We start from the raw sequence: 17,042 nt of genomic DNA on the forward strand, positions 1-17,042 counted from the left end.
CCCATCACTCTGGAGCCCACAGCTTGTCATTCTCGGACTGAAGCACCCACCCTCAGGCAGCTCGCACGCCTGGCCACCCCGGCACCCAGCCAGAGCCCTCATTCAGAAGCCGGGCTGCCTGGGTGGCGTCCCCCACCCTGAGCCTGGCGGGGCCCTGGGTCACCGCATACCGCTGGTCCACGCCAGTCAGAACCGCAGGACGTGGGGCCCCGTCATCTGTCTCCAGTAGCTGCGGTAATGGGAACCACTGGGCCCCATTGTGCACTAACAAAAGCAGCCCCTTTTCCCATCTCCTAAATTATTCATGACCTCCAAGAGGCTGCAAAAGTCCTCAGCTCTCTACAGGAGCCATAATTACAATGATAAATTCTATCTATAAAGCCGGTCCCTCCTGCGAGCCAGCTGCCGGGGGGGCTGTACATAAGCCATAACCAAGCTGGGGGCCGCCAAAAGCTGTCTGTCGCAGCTGGCTTTCCGGCAGGGTCTCGGGCTGGCTGGAGAGGCGGGGGGGGGGAGTGGGGGGCTCCGTGGCTCGGCCAACCCGCCCAGGCGGTCTGTTTGCGCTTGAATGGGGTGAGTGCGTGCGTGGCCCCCGGGTGAGGGCTTCTGGGTCAGAGCCATCCGATGGGGGCCTGGCTCCCGCCGTGTGGCTGCCACTGGTTTTTCGTCCTTGAGCTCGGGGCCCTGAGGACTCACGACAGGGACGAGGCTCGCTGGCCTCAGGGCTGAGTATTCGTACGCATGACACACTCCCCCGTGTTTTCACTCGTGATCGCGCACCCCGTCATTCGTGTGTGGGCATGTGCTTGGTCCACAGATGTGATGTGTGTTCGCGGCGTGTGCTCGCTGACCCTTCGCATAGCTGAGCCCCGTGGGTAGGTGCCCATGCTGGCCCCCCGGGTTCTTGGGCTTTGCGGCGGGGGTGTCCCACACCGGGCCCTGCAATGGCAGCGCGAGGACTGAAGGTTCGCGCCGGGGCCGTGGGCGGCCTCCCTTGCACACTGCACCACGCGGCTGCCTGGACATTTGGCACGAGGCATTAGAAAGAGCTGACGCTGGAGCCAGGGCGCTGGGGTGCCCCCGCCCCCTCTCCTGCCTGCACGACTTGGAGCCTGTCACCGCCCACCCCAGAGCTGCTGACCCCTCCCCTGCGGGGACCGCTGCGGCACCAGGTGGGGCTGGTGGGTGGGCGCGTGGTGCTGAGCAGCCCCGGACCTGATGCCCACCACCTGCATGGCCCAGGTGTGCGTTTCACTGAGTGCCACCCCTCCTGGGAGTCTCAGTCCTCCTGACCCGCCCACCACATGCAAGCAGGAGCCCCCCAGCCCTCAAGCTGGCTGGCACGAAAAGTCCGTCTGTTGGATAAAGAGCCTGGGCTGGCACTGGTATTGGGGGACGCAGACATTGCCATGGTCAGGGTGAGGGCTGACGGGGTCTGGGACACGTGCATCCGGGCTCAAGCTCTCCTTATGGACGGCTTCCTGGGGTGGGAGCCCAGGGATGTGCATCCCATCATGCTGGGAGCCCCAGCCCCCTGCGCACACCTGGGCCCCTCACTGCTTCCTGGTGTGGGCAGTGGAAGCCATGGTGGTGGGGATAAAACCTAAAGAAACCCGTGGAAGCTTCTAAAACCACCACCCGGCCAGGAGAGTCATTCCATATCCTTGAGTGGTTACAGAAATCCCAACGGTCCCCAAAGACCCAAAACATACCGGGTTGGAGGCCCCCACCCTGTCCCCACTCAGCTCACCGTGTGGCCCCTTCACAACCCACATGGACCTCCTGTGAGGTCACCTGTCCGGCACCAGGGCCGTGTGGCTCGGTCGAGCCAGTGGTGCCAGAGGGACCCGTGGTGGATGCCGATGTGAGCGGGGTCTCCGGCAGGCTCCATGTGCCCGCCGGGCAGAGGAGTGCCACTGTTTGCCAGGCCGCTGTGGTGGCCACGGCCCCCAGGAGACCCCACCGTGGAAGGCCAGGAACGGTCACCTGGCGGCCACGCAAACCGGAGGGCATCAGTAGGTCGCACAGATAGGTGGCCCGGACCCCTTAGCCTCTCACCCCAACACCACTCCCTCAACTCATACTTAGGGCCTCCTGATGGAGGAGTCCTGCCCTGGTCCCCAGGAGCTGCCCACGGTGTCCGCACAACAGGAAAACTAACAGCAGACGAGCTGTTGTCCCCGACAGGCACGCGGAACGTTCCAGGGCCAGAGCTGTAAGCACGGCCCCGTGTCCACTCTGCATGGGGAGACGCAGCCGGAGGCTCCTGGACAGTGGGAATGGCCGTGACGGTGGTCAGGGGCCTGGCAGGTGGGAGCCCGAGGACAAGGGGTCCGGATCCACAGGGCAGGCCCAGGGGCAGGCACACGGCGTGCGGATCTAGAGAGAAGCATTAGGCAGGCCGGGTGGGGGCTGATGCGCGTCACAGGAGACAGGGCGAGGGCTCCCCTTCGGGGCCGTGCCTGCCTCCCCACCTCACCCTGCCTGTGCTCCCGGCTGCGGTTTCCTGGGCTCCTGGCTCAGAGTCTGGGGTGGGGGCCAGCTGGGTGCGCAGGCGCAGGCTGAGCCCGGGGAGGGGCCCCCCTCCCCGGCAGCCAGACAGGAACCTGGTGATCCCACGGCCTGGGGAATTGGGAAGCCCAGATGCTGGAATCCTGCTCTTCCTTGGGGCTCCTATTTCCATTTCTTATTAGTGACAAAATTGATTGGATGCGCCAGTGACTCTGCCATTTGCATTTCAATGACAACTTCCCTGGGCTTCTGGGTCTTTCTGCATCCACGTGATGAAACCAACCACAAAGTTTCAGTGAAAAAGTAATTTAAAAAGTAGCCTTTCAAAAATCACTGTCAGGACCTGGGCCCTGGTGGGCCCCCAGGGGACGACAGTGCCGGGCTCACGGAGGGGAAGGGGCCGCGGGCCCGGCACGGGGCGCAGGGTGACGGCGAGGGCTGCACGTGGCCGGCCCCAGCACGGTTGGCCAGGCCTCCCCACTGCTGGCTGCAGGGGCCACTCCGCTCCCCCAGGGAGTGCTGTGGGGACACAGGGGATGTCAGGGGGTGGCTAGGGGGAGGGACACCCTCAGGGTTGGACTAATAGGCATCGGGCACAGTTAACACTAGGAGAAAGGCCCCGACTTGCATCCAGGTATTTAAAGTGCGGTTGGAGGCGTGAGGTCTTTGTGGGACCAGGGTCGGTGGCGGGGTTATAATTGCGTGGTCTCAACGCAAAGGGGGGAAACGTGTACCTGAGCGGTGAGTCTCCCCTGTCAGCCGGGAGACCGTCACAGGACACCCCTGCACTGCGTGGCTGCTGGTGGCGTGGCCAGCGAGCACCCCCAGCTCCTTCAGCAGAAGCCCACGCGGTGGCCGCTCGCGGGGTCTCCTAGGAGCCGAGCCCCACGACCACGTGTTCCATCACTCTGAAGCCACAGGCTGGGCATCCTGGTGACCACGGCCCACGCGGGCTTCACCTCAAGGAGACCCGAGCCACGCAAACTGACCTGGGCCAGGGTGCGGCGGGGTCACGCTATGGAACAGCCGTGCGCCCTCTGGGTGCACGGGAACAATCACAGGGTGGCCGGAAATGGCCCTTTAGGCTGCAGCGCCCAAGGCCACCTCCAGGGGGCACTGCCTGCCACGGTGTCGGCCCACCCTGCAGGTGTGCCCCACGGCCACGTTCACAGGTGTCCCCGAGGTTACATCCCCTGCTCCCGCTCTCCTGCCCCCGTTGCTCCTTCGACCTGGCTCCTGCCTGCCCTGCCCCCCTGACGTCAAGGTCACCTTACCAGGTCAGGAGAGGTGTGCTTGGCATCTGCGGGAGTGTTAGTGGGTGCGGGGTGGGTGTGTGTGCAGCAGAAGGGGCGTGCTACAGCCCATTCAGGGCACACAGCTCTGCTGCTCAGTTTACAAGGAAGTTTGTTTCTGGGACCCCTGGGCGGTGGCCATGAGCTGTTGTTCAGGTTGTGAAGTGAGAAACCAACTTAGTTTTACTGGAGGAGGGCAGAGGCACCTTGGGGGTGAGTGACAGCCCTGCCCGTCCTCCAGGGCACAGAGGACGCAAGAGAGACTGGGGAAGTGGAAGGGTACGCAAGGGGGTCGTGCTCAGCAGGGCTCACGCGGTCATTCTGCATGCTCCCCTCCCCGCTGCCCCGATCCTGGGTTCCCTCCAACCACATGCATCTGACGGGACCAGCATGAGCTCAGGGACTATGCTGTGTGTCTCTGGGGACAGATGTTCAAGGTGGTCTCCAGGCCTCTTCCTTGAAGACTCGACTCGGGCTCCACGGCCCCCAGACGTCACCCGCCCCTGCTCTGTGCTGAGCCCCGCACCGCGACAGGGCCCCTGCTTACCCTCCGTGTTCCTGTAACCTGCCCGACGCCTCATGTGGGCCCACCTGCCCCCAACCCCCAACCCCGTGGGTCTGGAAAACCGTGACCGGAAGCACCCTGGTCAGCTGAGCTGTCCCCCGCTGTTCCTTGGCGCCCACCCGGCGGTCATTCCCGTGACAGCCGGCTCACACACGCATGCACACATGTATGCACACGTGCACACGCACACCCTGGAACAAAGACCCCTGGGAGGGAGGTGCCCTCGGTGCCCTGGTGGGAAGGATGTCAGGAGCTGCTCGGGGCCGGGGCCAGGGAGCCCGCTTGAGTCCCGAGCTCTGCCTCCGGGCCCCGCCACGCTCCTGCTCCGTGTCTGGGGGATTGTGCGCGCTATCTGCCACGCACACACGCCCACGCCGAGCCAGCCTAGGTGCTGATGGAGGCTAATTAAGTGCTAGACTTTCTATTAACGGGAATGGTGGGATCTTCTATAAAATCACCCGCGTTGAGAGCTGGCTGTAAACGCTCCGAGCCCCGCACGCTTGGGCAGGGGCGAGGCAGGCCGGCCAAGAAACCGAGGGAGCTGATTGCTCGCCGTATGATAAAATAATGGGGTCATTAAGATAAAATACCTTTTCAAAGCATTAAAATTAGAGGCGAATTGATTCAGTGGTAAAACAGTCTTAGTTTCCTTTTTGGGGCTTATTTAGAGCATTTACGCAGCCTTCTCTGTATAGCACTGTTTAAAGGGCTGCGCTGTTTCCAGGTGCCAATGGGGGGCCCCCGAGGCAGGTGCGAGTGGGGAGGGGGGCCCGACGCCTGCAGGCACCTTCCTGCGGGAGGCGTTGGCAGGGTCATGCGGACCGCCCTTCGCACAGCCCGTCTGCCGTCCACCCAGGGGACCTCATGCCCCGCGCTCTGGGGGTGGAGTCCATGGCCCAGTGGGGGCTGGAGACAACAGTCAGGGGAACCTCCCCACCAAAGTGGGCCCAGGGGAGGCAGGGGCTGCGGCCTGATCCGGGGTCATGGGGCCGTGTCTCTGAAGTTGGGCAGAGGCCCGGGCGGGGGTGGCTGGCGTGGGGGTGGGAGGTTGTGCAAGCCTTCCGCAGAGACCAGCCGTGCACGGGCCCTGGGGGGAGGGGAGGCTGGAGCCGAGACGTGTAGGGTGGGGACCTGGCAGAGGCCCACATGGACCCCTCGGCTCCCACTGCAGGGACCTCACGTGGACGGAGGGGCCACCTCACAGCCTCCAGGACCCAGTGCACCCCCTTCCCACTCAGGGGCCCCAGACTGAAGACACAGAGGTGCTCCATGGCCATGCGTGCCTGGGTGATTTGGCTGGGAATCTTGTGGAAACAGGGTTCTGATTCCCGAGGTCTGGGCAGGCCCGAGCCTGCATGTCTAGAGCGTCTGTGGGGCTGGCGCTGGGTCATCGGGGGGCGCGGGTCCCGTCCATACCTGCGGGTGGCCAAGCTCAGCGAGCCCTGACCCTGGCCAACCCTTCCTTCTGTTGACAGTTTGATAAAGGCCCTGGGGACACCCCGAGCAGGGACTCCCTCCTGCCCCCCGCCAAGCACATGTTAGGGGTGGGGGTTTGAGTGAGGGGCTGTGGGGCTGCTGCAGGGCCGGGACTGGGGGGACCCCTGCAGCCCTCAGCGCTCGGGTGCTTCTCCGCGGTTATCTGGCTGATTTTGCCGGCTGATATTTGCCGGCTGAGTTATGGTTGGCTTTCTGAAGCCGAGGCAGAGCTCACTTTCCAGCCCCATATCAAAGGATCGAGCCTTCTGATCCCGGCAGAGTCCCGGGGAGGGTGTGGGGATTCGGGAGTCTGCGTGACGGATTTCTCCGATCATATCTTCGAGCCCACTGCCTCGGCCGAGGGCTGTTGCTTGGCTTTCTGCACATGGTCGCCCCACAATCCGCCCTCCCGAGGGGCTTTCCAAGGGGCCCATATTTGGATCCGGGCAATGTGGGGAGAATGGCAGAATGGGGACCCCGGGTGGTAGAACCAGCACCCTGTTCCTCCTCCCCGGGCTCCTCCCTACCCCGGCTGCTCTCCACCGGCTTCCCCTCTGGGCCTTTCCCTCACTCCCTCCGGGCTCAGCCCCTGACCCCAGCACCTGCCCACAGGTGCCTCCGTGGAACTCCTCCAGCCTCGGGCAGGGCTACGGCCCCCACCAAGTACCAGCCACCAGCCCTGGCTCCCAGGAAGGTCTGGGTGTCTGTGGGCTGCGAAGGGTCTTACGGGCAAATGCCCCTGTGTGGGAGCCCGTCTGCTTGCAGTTGGGGAGGCAGAAAAGGCTACCCGGAGGCCCCAGGGCGCAGTTAATGTTCTCTGTGCCTCCCTGGGGAGAATCGCTGGCCTCAAGCCCCGAGCCCCCGTGTTCTGAGGGCCCCCCACCCATCGTAGATGCAGACTTTCCAATGGGCAAAGGAGAAGCAGAGATAGGCCCCCCAGTAAGAAGGGGCACTTGGGATCACCCCAGGTTGGCCTCTGGCCCTCTCTGACTTGGGAAGCAGCCCGAGCCTCCGGATGCCCGGCTGCACCCAGAAACAAGCCTCCAGCCTGTCCCTGAACAGCAGACTGGCCTCTCTGGATCCCAGGTGGACAGGCAAGGTCCCAGAGCTGGACAGAATGTGAGATTCTCGACTGGGGCCCCGGGGCCACGGTGGGGGGGCAGTGCCCACCTGTGGGGCAGGTCCCCGCCACCGTGCAGCCTCGTGCAGCCTCCCATATCTGTGGTAATGCCGCGAGCCCTCCTAGGGGGGCGTTCATAGCTTGGGGGGCAGAAGGCTCTTTGGGAAGGTCCCCTGCAGGACCCGTGGGAGGAGGAGGGTGTCCTGCCAGCACTCGGGGGGCCGTCCTGCCAGCACTCGGGGGGCACTGCCTGGAAGTAGCTTCCCTCTGGAGCATAACTGACTTGATCCAATTTCATGTTGGGGGGGCACAGGATCACCCCAGAAACATCCTGTGTTAAATGTGTCCTGTCTCTTGCTCTTGGGATGCCCTGCACCTACCTGCCTCTGTCCGCAGCCCCAAGGCCCTCTTCCCCAGCTGGGGCCGGGCCGGGGGCTTCCCACAGCCCCATCCCGCCCGGGTCGGTGGCCCTGCAGGCCTGTGTGGGCCAAGGTGGACCCACACCCCGGGGGCAGAGTGCTTGGAGTGCAGGGCTGCAGAGGGCGGCGGGGACGCTGGGCCCTCGGCCCCCAGCCTGTCCCTTAGGCTGTCCGCAGCTACCATGGGGGTGGACAGCTGCGGGTTGCGTCCCCCGGTGAGGGGCCCTCCACACCACTGGGCCCTTGGCACCCGGCTGGACACGGGCCTGCCGGCAGAGGGGTCAGACAGCCCAGGGGCAGGATCTGGGCCCAAGCCCCACCATCACTGCCACATGCATCCTTGTGAGCGTGGGTGGCCCCGGGCCTGGGTCCAGGGAAGGAGGGCTGGAAATCCGTGCTGTGAGTCAGGACCAGATGGGGAAAGCAAGGCTCCACGCGGGGGTGAGCAGACAGGGTCCCACAGCGTGCTGGGTCCAGCTCGGGGCTCTCTGCTCGCTTGGATGTGGCCCTGGCCCCGGGGGTCACGGCCATGGCCTGGATGTGTGACTGCTGCGTGGGCCGCGGGGCAGGGACTGCAGGAGGACCCGGCAGCCGGCGGCTGGGGGCCTGATGCCCCGTCCCGCGAATGGGTCTGCCCAGCTTTGCGGCTGCGCTGGGCAGGCTGGTGCCGACTCATTTTTGAGTTAGCCGAGGGGGGGGGGTGCCGCTGGGCGGGCTGGTGACAGCTCCCTGTCAGGGAGGCCTGCCCTCGCTGCCCGAGAGGCTTGTGTGGAAAAGACTGCGTGTTAATAAATAGCTTTTGAGTCACAAAACACCCTCTTTATCACTTTGATGGGCAATGAAGCTCCGAGGCTGAGGGACAGCCTGAGGCGTGAAATGCCTCATGACGTCCCTCCCAATGCTGCCGAGCCGGGGGCGGGGCACTGTGCTTTAGGACCAGTGTTGATTGGAATTTTTATAAGTTTTTTTATACGAGGGATAACGGCTCTTTCGAGACAATGCCACAGCACAGGAAGGATTTTAAAGATCTTCAGGAATGGGGATTTGATTAGCAATCAGGATGGGCCCCTCTCCGCCTGGGCCAGCTCTAATTTCTTGCATTTATGTGCTTTTTATTGCATTTACCCTCAGGGGATGGAGCTCCTTCTGATGAGCAAAACTCCCTTTTAAGACTAAGGGCGCCGCTCCAGCAAACTGCTCAGACCGGGCCCCTCCCCAGCCAGGACCGGGGGGCGGCAGGGAGTCCGGCCCGGTAAAAGGCCAGGGACGGTTGTCCAGTCCAGCCCAGAAGCAGCAGAGGCCCAGGCCGGCGGTTGGCCGCGGGCGCGGGCAGATGGGCCACCAGGTGGCGTTGGAAGACCGGCCGGGAGGCCAGGCCTGTCTTAGGTGGCTGGGGTGGCCTGGAGGGATGCGGCGTTGGCAGGCCTGGGCTCCGGGCTAGCGGGCTAGCGGGGCAGCGGCCTTGGTACCTGCGGGGAGCCAGTGAGGGCAGGGCGTTTCCCAACGGCAGGATCCACCAAGAGTGCAGTTGCAGGTGGGCCGAGGTCGCCCCGCGCTCACAGGCTCCGACAGCGTGCCTGGGGTCTTGGGAGGCCCTGAGGGAATCACAGCCTAGTTGAGGGGGCATGCCCTCCTCAGGAGCACCCCTGCTCCTTGGCTGGCCCCCCTGCCCACATATGCACGGCCCCACCTGGCCGGACCTGGAGGGAATGGGGTGCAGGCAGGGCCCCCCCCAAGGAGGCCCGTGGGCAAGCGGAGTGGGTCCCAGGCTGCAGGGAACCAGCCATCGTCCTGGTGCCCAGTGAGGGCCGCACACCGTGTGTTTCCCATGACTACTGGCCTCAGGGCCACACCTCCCCCATCTTCCTTTGCTGAGCCAGGAGCCAGATGCATTCTGGGAAAAGGCCTGGCCCCCTCCTCACGGTCACCCTGGGGATCAGGGTGGGTGCTGTGTCAGAGGGTCACAGGCCACCCTCCCGAGAGCGTCTGGCAGCAGACAGGAAGCATGGGGAGCTGTGGCCGTTTGCCCCTGCCGGTTTGGGGGTCCTCCTGCCGGGAATCTTACTATGGAGCAGGAAGGTGGATGGAGGTCCCCTGGGGCTGCTCTGGAAATAAGCTCTGGGGCTGGGGAGCCAGGAGGACCCCTGACATCTTCCCCACTCCGGGGCAGCCTGGAACTGGCAGGGGAACTTCTCGCTCCGGGCAGTGGGGAGGGGCCCTCCCTGGAGGAGTGAGTGGGGGCCACAGCCTCGGTGTCCACCAGAATCCTCCCGTGTGGTCAGTGGCTGTCCTTTCATTGGCCAGTGTCCAGGGAGCTCAGAAGGACCCACGGTCCAGACACGAGCTACCGGGAGGTGGGTGGTTTTCGCCTTCCTGATGGTCTGCAAACCCTTAGGGCTGAGAAGGGGACGGGATGACCTGTGGTCAGCTGGACCTGGTGCCATGGCCTGCAGGTTGGGGAAGAGTGGGACAGATGGGGTCCACCAGCATTTCTGTCACCAGCTGTGAGACCATTAGCATGTCAGACCACCTCTCTGAGCCTGTGCCACAGACTTTTGACTCTGCCCCACACTGAGCCCCGATCCCAGCCCACACTGATCCCTGGTCCTAGACCACACTGAGCCCTGGTCCCAGCTCACACCGAGCCCACATCCCAGCCCACACTGAGCCCTGGTCCTAGACCACACTGAGCCCTGGTCCCAGCTCACACTGAACTCTGGTCCCAGCACACAGTTAGCCTTGATCCCAGCTCACGCTGAGCCCACATCCCAGCTCACACTGAGCCCTGGTCCCAGGCCACACTGAGCCTTGATCCCAGCTCACACTGTGCCCACATCCCAGCATACACTGAGCCCTAGTCCCAGACTACACTGAACCCACAGCTCAGCACACACTGAGCCCTAGTCCCAGCCCACACTGAGCCCACATCTCAGTCCACACCGACCCCTGGTCCCAGCACACACTGAACTCTGGTCCCAGCACACACTGAGCCTTGATCCCAGCTCACACTGAGCCCACATCCCAGCTCACACTGAGCCCTGGTCCCAGGCCACACTGAGCTCTGGCCCCAGCACACACTGAGCCTTGATCCCAGCTTACACTGAGCCCACATCCCAGCACACACTGAGCCCTAGTCCCAGACTACACTGAACCCACAGCTTAGCACACACTGAGCCCACATCTCAGTCCACACTGACCCCTGGTCCCAGCACACACTGAACTCTGGTCCCAGCACACACTGAGCCTTGATCCCAGCTCACACTGAGTCCACATCCCAGCTCACACTGAGTTCTGGTCCCAGGTCACACTGAGCTCTGGCCCCAGCACACACTGAGCACTGGTCCCAGCTTACATGGAACCCTGACCTCAGATCACTTAGAGTGTAGACTCTGACCTCACACAGGGCTCTGAGAGTCTGCTGAATGAATGGGTGAGCATCAGAGCAGGAGGGCAGACGTGGAGGGCCACACTCCTTCTGCTTTGGAGGGGGGTGGTCTTGGAAAATGTCCCAAGGAGGCATGTGATTCTCTTCCTTCCCCCTCCTAGCTATGCTCGTGGGACCAATGCCCTGTGACTTGTGTGGGGCAGAGGAGATGCCCTTGGGGAGCCCTAAACACAGCCCTTCATGGCCCGCTTCTTTGTTCAGTGCCTGATCCCCTATCAGTCCTTCCTCACCCTAAGTAAAGGCTTCCTGCTGTTAACCAGAAAACCCAGAGGGAGGAAAGCTCCACACCATTACAGCAGACCCGTGTGAGGAGCTCTTTGTGGGCAGGCTGCAAGCTGGCTGTGTCTCCGATGAATGTGGGGTGGGGGCCTTGACAGGGGAAGAGCCTGGGGGAGGCGAGGGCCTCCCCGTTGTCTCGCAGCCCCAGCGCTGTCCACCTTCCTCCATAAACACCTCGGGGGACGGGCTCCTGCTCTGTTCTCAGCCCTGTCTTAATTCGCTTTCTGTCCACTCCACCCACGATCCCGTGCGCGAGTGTGGGGGAGTTCTGAAAAATCACCTGCCACCAGTGCTTATTTAAATCTCGGGGTGATTTATGAGTGTGGACAGTTTTAAGTCCACCGCCGAGCAGGTAGTTAGCCAGACTGCTGAACTGACAGTTTCCAAAGTGAGCGCAAAGGCACGCGACCGACCGGCTTGGGGGAGCCTGCTGCCGGCTGCCCGGAGCCCCCGCACGTGCCCCCGGCGCCTCCCTCTGGAGGGGTGACTGTGTCTTTTCCTTGCAGAGAAAGTCAAGGATGTCCTATCCAACCACAGGCTGCTCTGGGCTCCCAGAGACGCCCAGGGAGGGGGTGGGGAGCGCGGTGTGCAGCTTAGGTGTGGAGGCTCCAGTGGGCTGGGGGCCGGGAGCGGGATCTGGGGCCAGGAGCAGGATCTGGGCTGTCTCCTTCCCCCTGGGGTGAGCCGAGTGGTAGCACACAGGTGGCCCGGGGAAGCTGGGAGTGAAATTTTCTTGATCTGCCTCTGGGTGCTGCCCAGGACACGGGGTAGGGCCAGATGGCTGGGACAGGGACGGAGGGCCAGAAGCCCAGTCTCAAGCCCCAGCACCCAGAGCTGTCCATCACTGTGTGCCCCTGGTCCCAGGGGTGAGGGTGCATGCCCTGTCGGAGGGGAGCAGCCCCCACCTCCCCCCGCCGTGCCAGGCGGGGCTGCAAGGGGCCTGCCACCCAACATCCCTGCTTCCTGGAGAGTTTGGACACAAATAAGGACTCTCCCGAGTCTTCACACGTGGGCTCCCAGTGACGACACGGCAGACTCCTCGTGCCCGGCGCTCCACAGCCATCACCGAAGCCTGAGGGCTGGGCTGCCGCTGAGGGAAGACAGGCCCGGACCCAACCACGGTGAGGGCAGCCCGTGGGGCTGTGGGGCCCCCGGGAGGCGTGGGCACAGACTCTGGCGGGACCCCCGCGCCCCCACGCCCCCGCACCCCTGCACCTGCATGCACCTGCCTTGCTTGCTCGGCCCAGCCCTGAGGGGAGCTCTGGTTCAGGCTGGCTACCAGTTCGCTGGGAGACCCTGAACGAGGCCCCGTCCCTCTCTCGGCCCCAGCTCCTCTGCAAGGAGCGGGACACGAGCCGGTGAGCCCCGCTGGGCCACTGCTCCCGCCCCGGGCCCTGTGGAGGAGCCACGCGGTGGCGCGGCTGTCCTGGCTGTCGGTGGGTGTGCATGTGTGTGTGCCTGTGTGTGCATCCGTGCGGGCGTGCGCACACACTCGAGCACACGCGTCTGCGTGTGTGCACACGTGTGTGGGCAGGTACACGGCAGCCCCCCCTTTGTGAGTCTGGGGTCCGCCAGTGCCTCTCCCCCAGGCAAATGGGGACATGCGGCTGCCAGTGGACCTGTCCTTTCTGTCCCGTTAATGTGGACTTAATGGGGCGGAACATCTGTGAAGGACGTCTGGGGGTTGATCTCTCACTCTGTCGGAGTCATGGGAGCCCGTGGGGGGCTGGTGGGGCAGGGGGAGCAGGTGCCTGAGGCCCCAGGACTGGGACGGCCCGGCGGGGCAGGTGGGTTCCCCGGAGCCCAGATCTCTGCTCTCCCATCCATCAAGGGCAGGCTGGTGTGGTGGCAGCCGAGGGTCCCTCTGGCTCTGAGGGTCTGTGATTCTAAGCTTTTCAAGTGGGGGCACTGGCCTGGTGACCCCACCCCAGCAGAGGAGGGTGCTTCTTCTAAGAGCTGTCTGGCTGCCCTCGCTCTGGGCTGGTTATACCAGTCACTTAGTGTCACCTGCCTCGCAGTCCCCGGTCCACACCCCAGCCTGGCGCCGTCTGGACCCTGAGTGTCCCCTGCTGAGGACAATGTCCAGGATCAGGGGCTGAGAGATTTAAGGCCCCTGAGTGAGGCCTGGGGGTGCTGTGCCGAGTCAGTGCGAGGGAAGGAAGGGGTTCGTGAACACTGGGTGGCCTGGAGGGAGGGGGCGGCCTGGGCGGCTGGATGGGCTCCAGGGGACGGCGGGCACTTGCGGGCACTGGCAAAGCTGAGCGCCTCAGGCCGCCGAGCTTGGGAGGGGAGGAAGGTGATGATCCCCTGGTGTTCTCCCTCGGTCCCCCCGGGGACGCTCAGAGGACCGTCTCCCTGTGCGTGGGCTGTGGTGCCCAGTGTGAGCTGGGGGACATCCTGGGACCCCGGGAAGGAGGCCGGCACAGGGGCTCTGGCTGCCTGTGGAGTCAGGACCGCAGCCCTCACTGGCGAAGGCAGCCCTCGATGGCTGGGACCTCCTTCTGCCGCTCCCCCTGAATACTCAGGAGGAGGAAGACACCACTGGAGGCAGGGGGCCCTGTCTCCTTTTGGGGGGACACAGACACCGATTATGGGGAAGGTGTGGAGGGGCTGGCCGGGAGGGGGAGGCCAGGAGCTGGGGCAGGGAGAAGCTGTGCCTGGCACTGGACGTGGTTATGCATAGGCCTCGGGTTGCTGCGCGGGCGGGGAGGATGGGAAGACTCTGTGCGGGTGTGCCGGGTGGGCTCTGCTCTGGGGGGCAGGCCTTGGGCGGCCGGGCTGGAAGCGACTGTGTGGTCAGGTAGGCGGGGGCATCTGTGGGTCCTGAGGTCCCAAGGCTGGCGGTCCCCCGGTGCCGGGACGGCGTGGGGCGCGACTGCGGGCCCCGCATGGAAATGAGGCCGCGAGTGGCGAGTGCACACCCCCAGCTAGTGAATATTTCACAAGGCCTCCCAGAAGCGCATACATAATTAACCAGGCAGGCGCGGAGGAGCGGGTATAATTTGTCTTCTTAAAGGGGGTTTGGTAATCGGTTAAGCTGTTTTGAAATCTGCAGTCTAGCTGCGGGAGCTGCTCTGATTTCTAAATTAATTTGTGTGATTTAGAAAGTGGGCCCTCCAAGCCCGCCTCTCTGTTCTGAGGGGCCCCGGCGCTGGCTCGGTCGTGTGTTCTGTGTTCGTGGGCTGATGGATGGATGGTTCGTCCACGCGTGGGGCCCCCACTGCCGCCCTCCGCCCTGTGCGCCCCGTGCGCCCGGGGGTTCCATGTGCGGGACTCAGGCCCCCGCTCCCAGGTGAGTTAGCTGATGCGGCCTGAGCTGTGTAGGCTCCGTTTCATCCGGGCCCTCAGGGGCTGGTCCTAAGACGGGCTCAGCCCGGGGTGCTCCGCCGTCGCCGGCATGTTCGCCTGGCTCTGAGGCCCACAGCCAGCTGATTTCAGGACCAGGCCCTGAGGCTCCTCAGGGTGAGGCGGGGTAACCATGGGAGGAACCCTATTCCTTCCTAGCCCTGAATCCCCAGACCACAGTGAATCCCAACCAACCCAGCTGGTGCAGAGCCCGTCTTTGGAAGCCATCCCGCGTCCTATCAGGCTACAGGATGGTGGGGATTGGGCTTGGCCCATGTGTCCCGTGACTCTGCCTGTCGCTCGCCTCGTGGGCTTGGGGCTTGGAGGGAGGCCCTTGGTGGGCAGCAGTGCCCTGTGGGAGGCCAGGTGATGGGTAGAGGTGGCCCTCTGGGCAGCAATCCTGTGAGCAAGGAAGGCCAGTCATAGCCAGATGACCTCTTCCTGGAAGGGCTCCTTCCCTAGCACTGCAGGTTGGTCCAGGTGGGCTGGGTGTCCCGGGTGTCCTTGCCCCGCTCTCCCCCTTCCTGCCCCAGGTCTCCAAAGCTCTGCCCTCTTGCTGCCCTGCTCCAGGCTACCTCCCACCTTCTGTGATGCCGCGGGGACTCCGGGCTGCTACAGCTCCTGCAGAATCCCTTCCAACCCATGGTGCGTTTTCCAAGCTCTGAGCTTCGAAGCCTCCTGGTGGTTCCTGGAGAGACGTGGCTTCTGCTGGGGAGCTCAGGGAAAGCGGTCCCCAGGCCTGAGCCCGGGCCAGACCCCTTGGCTGAGGCAGGCCCCGGTGTACGGCCAGCAGGATTGGGTTGAGTGGAAGGCACAGCTGTGATTTCAGGGAGGACAGTAGGTGCTCAGTGTTTGCTCCCCAAGTGGAGAGCAGATGTGATCGTGGGTCCCAGCTTCAATGACACCCTCCCGTGGGCTCTGAGGGGCGTCCGCTTTTCCCAAGAGCTCACCCAGTCCTTGCTGTGCAGATGGGGACACTGAGGCTCACAGAGACTTAGCCATGCCCGCAAGGCTCCATCCCAGGTCCCTCTGATTTTGGGCTGAAGATTCCCACCTGGTGACTCCCTCCTGTGCTCGGCAAGCCCAGGGGCCTCTCCCCGGACCCAGAGGGGCTCTTCGGAGAGGCCGCCACACCGCCAGCCTCCTCTTTGTTCCAGCCGGTGAGGGCCGTCAGCAGCTCTCTTTCCACGGCTGGGTGAGTCCTGAAATTCTCTTTCCATTAAAAATAAATGCCCCATTTTATCTGCCTGAAATGGCTCTGCTCTCTGATTGTCTTTTCCACGCTGCTGTATGTGGAGAACTATAAAATCATAATACAACTATTAATCCCCTGTATCTGCTTGTACCTAATTTCTATTAAAAATATCCTGTGCTCCAGCTGCCTTGTAAATTACAATGAGGTTGGAAGTCTCCAGTTGGATTAGCCGGGAAGGAGAGCATATTGGGTGGAGACAGGTTGGCTCCACGGCGCTGGGCCGGTCGGGCGGGGCACGAGCGCAAGCAGGTGAGGCCAGGAGGGGACAGGAATCTGGTTCTGCTGCCCGGCCGTCCCTGCTGGCATGAGGTCCCCGGCCCGGGACGGACCCAGGCGGGCCTGGTGCAGGAGGCTCAGGGTCCCTGGGGGACCGGCTGCTCCCTTGTCCCGGCCACCCCTGCAGACTTCTCCCGTTTGAGGAGACAGCTGGGCAGTGGGAACCCCGTGCACGCGGGCTGGAGGGTCAAGGCTCAGGCAGCAAACGCTGTAATCCCGATGTGGTCTTCCCTCCTGGTGGAGGGCTTGTAGGGGTGCTGTGAGGAGGGCAGGTGGGAGCAGACTTCTGGGGTGGGTGGGCCGGATACTCAGTGTCGCGTGGACCTGAAGGGCCTCCGTCCCCACTGGGCGGGTTTCTTGGGCAGCGAGGTGGGCACAGAGCACATGTCTCAGTTGCTCCCCGTGCTGGAGTGGGACGCGGCCCTCCGAGCTCAGTCCTGGTGGAGGAGCCCTTGGGTTCTTCTTCCGGGGGCAGTCCTGCCTGGCCTGTTGTACAGGGACAGGACACCCCGCGGGCCACAGCAGTGCAGGAATGAGGTGGCTCTGCTGGCCCTGGCCTGGAGTCCAGGACTTGGCCTGCAGAGGGGGAGTGGGGGGGTCAGTGCGACCACTGGGGCTGGGTTGGGAGGTCGGCCTGAATGTCCAGCTCAGCATCCCGGCCCCAGAGTCAAGGCTGCCAGCCCCCCAGAGAGGGCCTTTAGGAGGGAGGAAGGCAGGAGGCTGCTGGATGGAGGAGGCAGGCCTGGCGGAGGCCCGGCCAGGACCGCAGGGACAGTCTGCGGGAAAGATGCAGGGGAGCAGGACAGACGTGACCCCCTCATCTGGGCTCTCCCTTCACCAAGGAGAGGGTGGCAGTGTTGAGGACAGAGGGGCTGTGGGGCCCTGGCAGCTGGCTACCCCCAGGGCCGGGGAGGGGGGTGGGAGAGACAGACAGAGACAGAGAGAGACAGAGAGAGAGAGAGAGACAGAGACAGAGACAGAGAGACAGAGAGAGAGAGAGACAGAGAGAGACAGACACAGAGAGACACAGAGACACAGAGAGACACAGAGACACAGAGA

This window comes from Mirounga leonina, unplaced genomic scaffold (assembly GCF_011800145.1).
Source record: "Mirounga leonina isolate KUSES-001 unplaced genomic scaffold, KU_Mleo_1.0 Mir_82, whole genome shotgun sequence".
NCBI lineage: Eukaryota > Metazoa > Chordata > Mammalia > Carnivora > Phocidae > Mirounga > Mirounga leonina.